This window comes from Silene latifolia, chromosome Y, assembly GCF_048544455.1.
Source record: "Silene latifolia isolate original U9 population chromosome Y, ASM4854445v1, whole genome shotgun sequence".
NCBI lineage: Eukaryota > Viridiplantae > Streptophyta > Magnoliopsida > Caryophyllales > Caryophyllaceae > Silene > Silene latifolia.
The window spans coordinates 29,771,337-29,783,109 of NC_133538.1; the positions used below are offsets into that span (position 1 = coordinate 29,771,337).

The following is an 11,773-nucleotide window of genomic DNA, read 5'->3' on the forward strand; positions in this document are numbered from 1 at the left end:
TTGTGAGATTGAAGATGCTAGTTGAGTCAATTGTGTTTCCAACATCTTGGTGTGAGCTAGAATGTTGTTGATGGTGGTTTCCTTTGCTTGACTATCTTTTTGCATTTGAGTGAAAAATTCTTGTTGATTCTTTTGCATTTGGAGGACCGCTTTTTGGACATCAAAACCTTGGTCATTTTGGTGATTGTATGGATTTTGATTTTGGTAACCTTGGTTTTGATTGTAAAAGGGTCTTTGATTTTGGTTTCTCATGGGTGGTGGAGTGTATGTTGTCTGAGGGTTTTGAACATTTTGGCTTTTGTATGAGAGATTTGGGTGAAACTTGGTGTTTTCATTGTAATAGTTGGAATAAGGGGTACCACTCTTGTATGCTTGGAAAGCATTCACTTGTTCATTTGTTCCCCTACATTCACTTTGGTCATGTCCCAAAGTTCCACAATTCTCACATATCCCACTTGGGATTGATGAGGATGCTGTCATGGCATTAACATGATGCTTTGGTGATTTTGAGACTTCTTCAAGTCTAGCCATAGCTTTTTCAAACTTCAAATTGATTGTGTCAATATGAGCACTAAGTTGAGCACCCAATTGAGTAACGGAGTCCACTTCATGCTTTCCTCCTCTAGTAGCCTTGCGAGGTCTACTATATTGTGAGTTATGGACCGCCATTTCCTCAATTTTGTTTCATGTTTGATTGTCATCAACTTCGGTGAACATTCCATTTGATCCCATGTTGAGAATGTTCCTTGAATCATCATATAAACCGTTCCAAAAATGTTGTACCAAGAACCATTCGCTAAGTCCATGGTGAAGACATGAGCAACAAATTCCCTTGAACAGCTCCCAAGCTTCATACAAAGATTCTTCATCCCTTTGCTTAAAACCCGTAATTTGAGCTCTTAGCATGTTAGTCTTTTCCGGTGGGTAGAATTTTTTGTAGAAAGCTAGAGCCAACTTCTTCCAAGAATCTATTCCGAGAGTGGCCTTGTCAAGGCCCTTCAACCATTGTTTCGTGGTGCCGATTAGAGAAAAAGGAAATAAGACCCATCGAATTTGGTCTTGAGTCACACCGGTTTGAGAGATCGCATCACAATAGTCGCAAAAGGTTTCCATATGAGAATGAGGGTCTTCACTAGGCATCCCCCCAAATTGGCTCCTTTCGACTAATTGGATAAAGGCAGATTTGGCAATAAAATTTCCGGTTAGATGTTGTGGTGTAGGAGTACCATTGGGTAGGTTCTCCTCGGTGGGTACGGAATGTAATGAGAATTTAGGCATTGTAGGTTGATTTTGTGGGGTATTGTGTAATGGGTTCTCCTCTCCTTCTCTTGCGAAAGGGTTTGTGAACTCAATAGTTGGTTGAACAACCTCACTAATAGCTCTCAAATTCCTCCTAGCAAATCTCCTATTGTTCGTCAAGGTTCTTTCAATTTCACGGTCAAAAGGTAACAAATCACCTTGTGACCTTCTAGACATGCAAAATATCAAACAACTCGAAAACAATTAGAACAAACCTTGAGGATTTTTACTTCCCAAGGCGAAGAAAGACACAACTAATAACAATAAAAGGAAATCTAAATCAAGTAAACACCGTCTCCGGCAACGGCGCTGATACTGTCGTTTCGTACCAAAAATAAATACCTAAGTACAACTAACAGAAGTCAGCGGTAAGTAGGGTCGATCTCCACAGGGAGGCGGTGTACTATCTATTTGTCCGTTTATCTGTCTAAATGTCACAATGCTGGGGTTTGATTGATTTAACTAAACTAGAGATTAATGCAAAGGAAAATGAATAAGAGAATTAACAGTAAGAGAAGGGAAGTATGCTAAGAGTCGGTCCACCGTGGCAGCTTTCAGATCTTATACTATCGGGAATACTAAGGCGATTAGACTATTGATAAGAAGAGCTATGGTCGTCACCTTTCGGTCCTTAAACCGTCCTAGAGCGTAAACAGCTTAACTTTCGCCCTCACTGCAATACCCTATTGTAATTAAGCAAGCCTTCCCTTCCAATCTTTCGATCCAGGTCGGGGTTAACTAAATTTATGGTCTCCTGCATGCATTCATTCGACCGGATAACAATTAAGTTGCCCAATACAATTCCTATCGCAAGACTAATCTATATAAGTCAGTTAAAACATTGCTACCACGGCTTCCCTAATCCTAACATACTACGGGAAATTAGCTACTCATAATAAAATAAGCAATGACAATAATTAAAGAAGAAATAAGCATTAAAAGAGAATAAGGGAAGAAATTACTGAATTAAGTGATCCGGAAAAGAAAGAGCAAAGTAACAGTGTAAAAGTGACAGAGTATTAAGAGTAATTAGAGAGGAGAAGCCCCCTAATTATATCGACCTCCTATCCTATTTATAAGAAAAATAGGATTATTAACCTAATTGCGGAAAATAAAGCTTAAAAGCCCAGCCCGTCAAGGATTGTTGCTCGATCGAGCACTTAAGGCTCTCGATCGAGTAATATTCCTTAGCATTCCTCTCGATCGAAGACTACTTTCCCTTTAATCACTCGATCGAGAAGAAGTAGCTCTCGATCGAGCAAATGGGCTCTCGATCGAATAAAAATAGTTCTCGATCGAGCACTTCTCAGCGCGTAATTCCTACTTCGCGCACTGAACTTCAAACGGCTGCCATTCCTTCGTTACTTGGACAAATAGGGCGTGGTCGGTGGCGTTGGAAAGCTAAGAGGATAAGCTTTCACCTCCAACTAGAATCACCTTAATAGCTGTTGTAGAACTCTAGATATGGCTCTTACAAGCAGGAACTAGCAAATTGAAGCACTCTCTTGGCTCGCCTAACTTCCTTACTCCAATGCTCATCTCAAAATAGCTTCATTCCCGCTCCAAATTCACTCTTCCTCCAAATGCATGCTAAAAGGATGGTAAAAGGCTTGATTTCACTACTTTTGGGTTCATTCCTGCAAATAAGACAAAACAAACCAAAGTAGCATATTCGGGGCATTTCGTAGCATAAAACCACGATAAAAGCATAGAAATACGTGCATAAAGTAGGCTAATAAGACTATATAAAATGCACGTATCAAATCTCCCCAAACCAAACCTTTACTCGTCCCCGAGTAAACTAAAATGCAACTAAAGGAACGGAAAAAGATAACTCAGAGCTAGCTACAAATGCCCACTTAAGCCAATTTAATGCAAGCAAACTAACACCTATAGCAAATAGTCAAATGCAAACGAGTTATAAGATGTTTATAATAAAGCTGAACCGTCGACCTTGCAAGACCTTTAATGATGGACTCTCACGGGTCACTCTTCTCTCATGAAGCAAAGGGTAAGCATATGAATGTAAGGGAGAAAAGAAGTATAGTCGCTCACCTAGACTACGACCCACATGAACATGCATGCAACTAATATGATAGACAATTCTAGCTACCGTTCACACATTCTAACCAAACAAGGTCCTGTCACAGCCGAGGGCTTACAAAAATATGGTAAAGTGAGGCAATGGGTAAGAAAAGGCAAAACATGTTATGGGAATGTGGAGGTATAGGTGATCAAGCTAGTACCTAAACAGAACCATATGAGACATATCCATTTCCAACTCAATTATGAATTAAGCACATGCCCCTTCATTTGGCATAAAACTCACCAAACCAAACTGAAAATACTCCTCAAATGATATAAGATAGAACATAGGAGCAGAAACCGTCTACTAATCAAACAACATCTTTTTTTTTTCATTTCTTATTTTTCTTTTTTTTTTTCTTTCTTTTTCTTTTTCCTTTCGGTTTTTTTTTTTGACTTCCTTTTTTTTTTTTTCGTTTTCTTTTCTCATCAACCTCCTTTTCTTCATAAATTACCAACTCCAAATCAATATGATATGAGCCAAACTTGATACAAAAGACAATATACCGCAAACACTCTAAACTAGCTTGACAAAAGCTAAATTTGGAATGTAGTTAAGGGTCAACAGGCAAATTTGGCTAATGTGGAGTTAAATGGGTAAAAGTGAAAGAAAGGGAAATTGTAAGCACCTCCCTGCATGTGACACCAACCACTAACCCGAATGTATGTAGGCAAAAAGCAATTGAATTTCATATATGTGCAAATTGATGAACATGCTAGGCAAGGAGTATACTACTCACAATCCTACATGAAACTGGTCACAAATGACACCAGTTTATAAGGCTCTAAATCTTAGAAATTATAAGTAGCTTGCCAAAATTTCAGGTCAAGTCTATTCGTTCAGCTAAATTAAACATTAACTCGTAGACATGCAAAAAGACGAAGCTAATAAGATTAATAGTTCAATGCAAGGCTTAAGCAAAAAGACAGATATAGTGCAATTTCATCATTGAAATCCACCGTTCCGACTCAACCTATATGCTAAAATAAACGTGAAATTTTTGAATTTTTTTTAACAATTTTCTGATTTTTATGGATTTTTAAACTTTTATGAAATAAATAACAATGCAAACAGAAAAATTAAACGTGATAACTTAAATGCAATAAAAAACAATATGCAGACACAGATATGGATGCATAACCTCCCCAAACCAAACCGTACAATGCCCCCATTGTACCAAAACATGGAAAGGAAATGCAAACTGAAGGAGAAGGAGAGTAAATACGGAGGACTCACAAGATACGCGAAATAAGGGACCTCCCCAAACCGACCATGAAATGGGAGGTTGCTAAGGCCCGGAAAACCGTCTCAGGAAGCCAATCCAAGTTAATAACACTCGATCAAGAAGAATAGCAGCTAATCGAGTAGAGTGGGCGTCTAAAACTGCTCGATCGACTGGAATAGTTGTCGATCGAGTGGTTCTCTCTTCTGCAGGTGATCGATCGAGTAAATATTTCACTCGATCGAGTGAATATAGCAGCAAAAGTTCTCGATCGAGTACAAAAAGTACTCGATCGAGTAATCCCCAGTGCATACCTGCAAAAACGCAATAAAAACAGCCCGCAGACTAACAAGACAAGCATACTGAGAAAGTTTATGGTATAAAACCATTTATTACAACTGAAATTAAATAAAATGCAAAATAAAATCTCCGGGTTGCCTCCCGGGTAGCGCTAGCTTCAGTCAGGTCCCAGCTCGACCTTCTTTTTCTTCGAGCCACTATAATCAGCTACAATCAAAACAGCTCAAAGCGCGCAACAACCTGTAAAATAGCTGCGCATGTGCTACAAAAAAGCATAAGTAGCACCAAAGTGGAATACAGAAATAGGAAATAAAATTATACAGCCGTGTAAGCCTAACAAATTTCCTATGCGAGCTCCTAAATTTATCCACAAAATATAGGAGCGCGGGAGCAATAGACGATAAAGTGGGGCTCCATTTCAGATTGACAAAATTGAGACGACAAGGATGGTGAATAATTGCTAATCTATTCGTCCACATGGGAGGGGGTAAAACATTAAAAGGAAAAGCATGAATCAGACGAGGTAGTATACAAACAATAATAAAATTACCGTTTACTACCTCAGGTTGGCTGCTCTCAACGGCGGAATCACTGACAAAGGAATGTAATACCTCATCCGTGCTAGGAGCAAATACCGACTCAGCTGTCCTTTCGTCGCCCTCAGTGGAATTCGTCCCGTAAATCTCGGCCTCAAGCGCATCATTTCGGCTTTGAATAAGGGGGACTCACCGTATCCGTTATTATCATCAAAATTATCGTCTAAAACGACCCCAAGTAACGCATCAATGCTCCCAATGGCCAAGTCAGTCGATCGAGTAGGATAGTCACTCAATCGACCAACTTCCTCCTGAATTCCACTCGATCGAGCAGCAATTTCTCTCGATCGAGCTGTTTCTCCTGGAAAATCACTCTATCGACTAGTATTAGTCACTCGATCGAGTGATTCCTCCTGTACAAGGCTGAAATCTTCGCGTGGGACAGTGAAATAAGATAGGCACTCGTCATCCGAGTCATAGAGGTCATCCTCAGCATTGGGCAACACGGTTTTCTCAGGGGAGAAACCGCTCTCGAAGGTATACCTCTTCTTCTTGCATCTCACCGTGCTAATCGAGCAACTACGGACTCGAGCTCACGGAATCGAGCGTCCATATTTTTACTTCTCTCTTGCATTTGTGATACAAGCGTCACCACTGAATATGTCCACTCCACGATCTCTTCTAGCTCCATCTCGGCTATCCGAGCAACTACGGACTCGAGCTCAAGGAATTGAGCGTGGAATTGTCTATTAAAATCTTGCTGAGCTTGCACTTGAGATGCAAGTGTCTCCAAATAAGATTTCAGCTCCGCAATTTCTTCTTCTTGTATATCTGGAGGGTCTTGTTGCGGTGGCCATTGATAGGGTGGATGTGGCGGCACAACTACCGCTGCATTGTGCTCGGCGGACCACATCTCCGCATGAGCAGATCACCCATTCCATATAATGGGACATCGGTGATGGGTCAAAGGTACTCAAGCCTTCCCTTTGATCGTCTTTCTTTCACCTAGAACTGTCTAGGTAGTACTGTAAGGCCTATCAAAACAAAGACTCAAGGAAAAAGATCGGAACGGCCTCAAGGAAAAAATCCCCGAGGCTAAAAACAGATAAAAATTTAAACAAATAAATAAATAGATTGCCTCCCCAACAACGGGCCAAAATTTGATACTGTCGTTTCGTACCAAAAATAAATACCTAAGTACAACTAACAGAAGTCAGCGGTAAGTAGGGTCGATCTCCACAGGGAGGCGGTGTACTATCTATTTGTCCGTTTATCTGTCTAAATGTCACAATGCTGGGGTTTGATTGATTTAACTAAACTAGAGATTAATGCAAAGGAAAATGAATAAGAGAATTAACAGTAAGAGAAGGGAAGTATGCTAAGAGTCGGTCCACCGTGGCAGCTTTCAGATCTTATACTATCGGGAATACTAAGGCGATTAGACTATTGATAAGAAGAGCTATGGTCGTCACCTTTCGGTCCTTAAACCGTCCTAGAGCGTAAACAGCTTAACTTTCGCCCTCACTGCAATACCCTATTGTAATTAAGCAAGCCTTCCCTTCCAATCTTTCGATCCAGGTCGGGGTTAACTAAATTTATGGTCTCCTGCATGCATTCATTCGACCGGATAACAATTAAGTTGCCCAATACAATTCCTATCGCAAGACTAATCTATATAAGTTAGTTAAAACATTGCTACCACGGCTTCCCTAATCCTAACATACTACGGGGAATTAGCTACTCATAATAAAATAAGCAATGACAATAATTAAAGAAGAAATAAGCATTAAAAGAGAATAAGGGAAGAAATTACTGAATTAAGTGATCCGGAAAAGAAAGAGCAAAGTAACAGTGTAAAAGTGACAGAGTATTAAGAGTAATTAGAGAGGAGAAGCCCCCTAATTATGTCGACCTCCTATCCTATTTATAAGAAAAATAGGATTATTAACCTAATTGCGGAAAATAAAGCTTAAAAGCCCAGCCCGTCAAGGATTGTTGCTCGATCGAGCACTTAAGGCTCTCGATCGAGTAATATTCCTTAGCATTCCTCTCGATCGAAGACTTCTTTCCCTTTAATCACTCGATCGAGAAGAAGTAGCTCTCGATCGAGCAAATGGGCTCTCGATCGAATAAAAATAGTTCTCGATCGAGCACTTCTCAGCGCGTAATTCCTACTTCGCGCACTGAACTTCAAACGGCTGCCATTCCTTCGTTACTTGGACAAATAGGGCGTGGTCGGTGGCGTTGGAAAGCTAAGAGGATAAGCTTTCACCTACAACTAGAATCACCTTAATAGCTGTTGTAGAACTCGAGATATGGCTCTTACAAGCAGGAACTAGCAAATTGAAGCACTCTCTTGGCTCGCCTAACTTCCTTACTCCAATGCTCATCTCAAAATAGCTTCATTCCCGCTCCAAATTCACTCTTCCTCCAAATGCATGCTAAAAGGATGGTAAAAGGCTTGATTTCACTACTTTTGGGTTCATTCCTGCAAATAAGACAAAACAAACCAAAGTAGCATATTCGGGGCATTTCGTAGCATAAAACCACGATAAAAGCATAGAAATACGTGCATAAAGTAGGCTAATAAGACTATATAAAATGCACGTATCAGGCGCCATTTTTGATCGGTCCGTTTCGTGTTCACAATTTAAGGTGTGGTCGTTGGGTCACGTCCGAATCAAAACACAATTTATAGCTTCACAAACAACTCTACAATTAGTAAAGAGGCAAGTAAAGGTCGGATCCCAAGGGACGGGTATTGAAATGAGATTTCTATTGAAACTAGTGGTGTCTTAGGGGTGTCACAAATTGGGTTGATGTAGAAGGTCACTAAACTAAAATATCAATGGAAATAAACAAGCAAGATGAATTAAAGGGTTGTAAACAATTGATTAAAAAGCACTAGGGTATCATGGGGTCATAGGGGAATCATGGGAATTGATCATACAAACATGTTCTCAAATTATAAGCAAGCAATTATTGTTGTGATGGATTGAGTTGGGTTATATCTTACAATCCTAGGAAAGTTTGGGTCCCGGAGCCGAATCAATTAGATTGTACAACACCTACAAGTCAACTTAGTCTTCCCTACTCAACAACATGCATGGTCTAATGAGACTCGAGTTGGGTTATGTCTTACAAGTCTCATTGAAAAGATAGGAGATGGTGGTAAATGCAAGGATTCATAGGCTTAGCATTTCATCAAATATAACATATGCATGAGTTGAGATCAAAACAAGCAAGCAAATAAAACATGAAAGCATATTAATTTAAGCATGAATCATTCCCCATGTTGGTTTCCCCTAATCACCCATTAACCCTAGCTAAGAGATTACTCACTCATTATCATGTTGATCATGCTAGCAAGGTTGTCAATCATACCAACAAAAGGAAACATGATGAATAAATGAAAGTAATTAACAATAATTAAAGAGGGATTAAGAGAATTATACCTACTAATGATTCCAATAATAAAGCAAAGATAAAAGAAGTACTTGATGCTTGATTGAGAGGTTGTCAATCTCCCAATAATAACCCAAATAATCTTCAATTACCCAAAATAAAGGATGAACAAAAGAGAGATTAAGGAAATAAAACTTGTATTAGAACTTGATTAATTGTTGATTACAAAATTAAAGAGAGATTTGATTTGTATTAACTACTCTAATTATTGATAAGAAGAACATGCTCTTCTAATTAGACTAATGGGGTATTTATAGTGGAAATTAGGGGGATGCATTAGGGTTAACTAAGGGCTAAACTAGTAATTACACTTTTTAGATTGAGCAGGGAGGAGCCGGTATTTTTCGAAGGAAGGGCTTCTTTCTTTGTAGCTTGGAGAAGACGAAATTGCGCTGTAGAGGAATCCGAGCGGATTAGTGTCAGGACGGGCGGATTCTGGCGGTGGAACTCGAGCGGATTGGGAGGAATCCGGGCGGATTGTGGCAGTGCTAATCCGAGCGTCTTGGGATGAATCCGCACGGATTGTGCAGGTGGGGACGGCCGGATTGGGGTTAATCCGCACGGATTGTTCTTCAGCAAGATTTCTTCTTCTTTTCTTCCCTTTTCTTCATAAATTCCTTGGGGATTTCCTTGGGGACTCAAGGATCCTTTCTCAACGTTGCTCATCTACTATAATATGTACAAAGGCCTTCTAATATTGTATCTCCTTGATGCTTGGTCATTGGATTCGATCAATTTAGTCTCGTTTTGCCATGAAAATGCAAGATTCTTACTCCTTTCCTACCAATGGATCAAAATCTCAAATAATATGCAAAACAAAGAACTAAAGATAAGAAATGACCCAAATATGCACTAAAAAGCATGGGAACAAGGCTAATTCGGGGGCTAAATATGCGCTAATTATGGTCACATCACTCTAACAATTTGAGCACGTGAGGGCTAACCTTTTGGCCCTCTTTGAAATCGAGATCAAAGAATGCCGAGGCCGCCTCATATTGGACGATCCTCAGAGTTTGTGAAAACATTATCGCAAGTTTGGAATAAATTTCATTAGCAGTGCCCATTTTAAAGGCTCTCCTTTGGAGATTCGCCTCCATCGCAAAAATCAACACATTTTTCATTGTGGCGGACTCTTTGTGGTAAGCCTCATATGCTTCCCTAGTGGCGGCACTTGACCTAGCATTAGGTTCGGGTGGAGAGGCCTCGGTGACGTAACGAAGCTTGTCGTCACCTTGGGCGGCTAATTTGAGTTGGGCATCCCAATCGGAGAAATTTGACCCATTCTTTTCAAGTTTACAACGATCCATGAAGGATCGGAGCCATGAAGTATTAGTGAGAGGTGTGGCGTTGGTGTTTGGAGCGGCCATTTGTTATGAGAAATAAAAGTGGTCTACAAAACGAAAATAGAAGGAATAAAACATTTGTCGTTTTCTCAATAATAATAACACTTTTAAATTTAATTTAAACAAGTTTTATTGCATTTATCTAGTGACCTCTACCCAACTTTGATAAATGATTCCAAGACCCAAATTCATATTAACTTAGGCATCGGTAAAGCCGAATACAACCCTTATCAATATAACTCGGTGGATTAAATTTTTAATTGATTCTACTTTTAGAACTCTTGGTCGATAAATTTACATTAAAATTTATCTTTAGCCCGAGACACATCCGGCAACTGTCGAGAATACTTTCGTTGAGTTCAACCCAAATTTCGAATAAATGTGTCCATGATCCAAATTTACATCAACTTGGGCATCGGTAAAGCCGAAAACAACCCTCATCTTTATAAATTCGGTGGGTAGACATTTATCACCCACTTCCCCTACGTAACAAAGTTTGTACCCTGGTAAAGCCGAGTGCACTCCCTCACGAACTAGGTTTTCATGGTTTCTACTTTTTGGGTAAGGCTAAGCCTCAATTGTTTATTTTTAGCGAGAGGTCATGTCAATTTATTATCTATCACGTTTTAAGTGAACTAAAGCAGTGAACTACGACAATTGTAATTGACACGGTCGATAAACTCGATTAAAAGATAATGCATGTTTTAGTTATGGCGATTTAGCGATGCATGCAACATATAAATAAAATGCAAAGCATAAAAAATAAAATCCTAGTATGTCCTTCCTAGAATAGAAAATCTAATAAACTATTACAAATTCGGAAACCAACTCCTTCGGTCCCTTGAACTTCGGTCTTGGCACGCATGTCAAGGCAACAAATTTCTTTAATGGATCGCCTTCTCGAGTGGCATCGTCTTCAAGGAACTCCGGAATAAATAAATTACATAACAAATTACATAATTTCCTATTATACATTTGTAATTAAAATAAAATAAATCTATTAAATTACAAAACGGTGATACGAGATCACAATAAATTACAACCGAATCGATATTCCCATACATTTCGGGTAATATCAACTAAAACTAAGGCCATACTAAGTAAAATTACATAATTCAAAATTACATAAAAATAAAATTATGACAATCATAAATAAAATGCATCATTATAATATGTATGAACATGCCCAATTTTTATGCTAAATCGCCTTTAAGGAGCCAATATCGTATATTAATCGGTTTTTACGGATTTGCGTGATTTAACCTTTTATAATCACAATAATTACATAAATTCATATTTATGTTCAAGTTAATTACCCTAACCAACTTAGGACTCAAAATTAGTCTCCAATAACATATTGACAATAATGAACTTATATTTATTAAAATTGTTCATAAATGGACTCAAAATTACAATATTATGTCATAAACTTCAAATAAATCATAAAAATTTCAAATAATTTCAAAATTTGAAATTTAAACTCATGAACATTCTGGAAAAAATACCGTGACACTCATAATGT

The 11,773-nt window shown here is 38.8% G+C and overlaps 1 non-coding gene across 1 annotated transcript; it reads left to right on the forward strand.

The window, feature by feature from the left end:
- Positions 1 to 799: 799 nt before the first annotated feature.
- Positions 800 to 906, forward strand: LOC141634955 (small nucleolar RNA R71). The gene has a single exon (XR_012539669.1). It is a non-coding gene; the product is annotated as a small nucleolar RNA R71 (small nucleolar RNA).
- Positions 907 to 11,773: the final 10,867 nt, after the last annotated feature.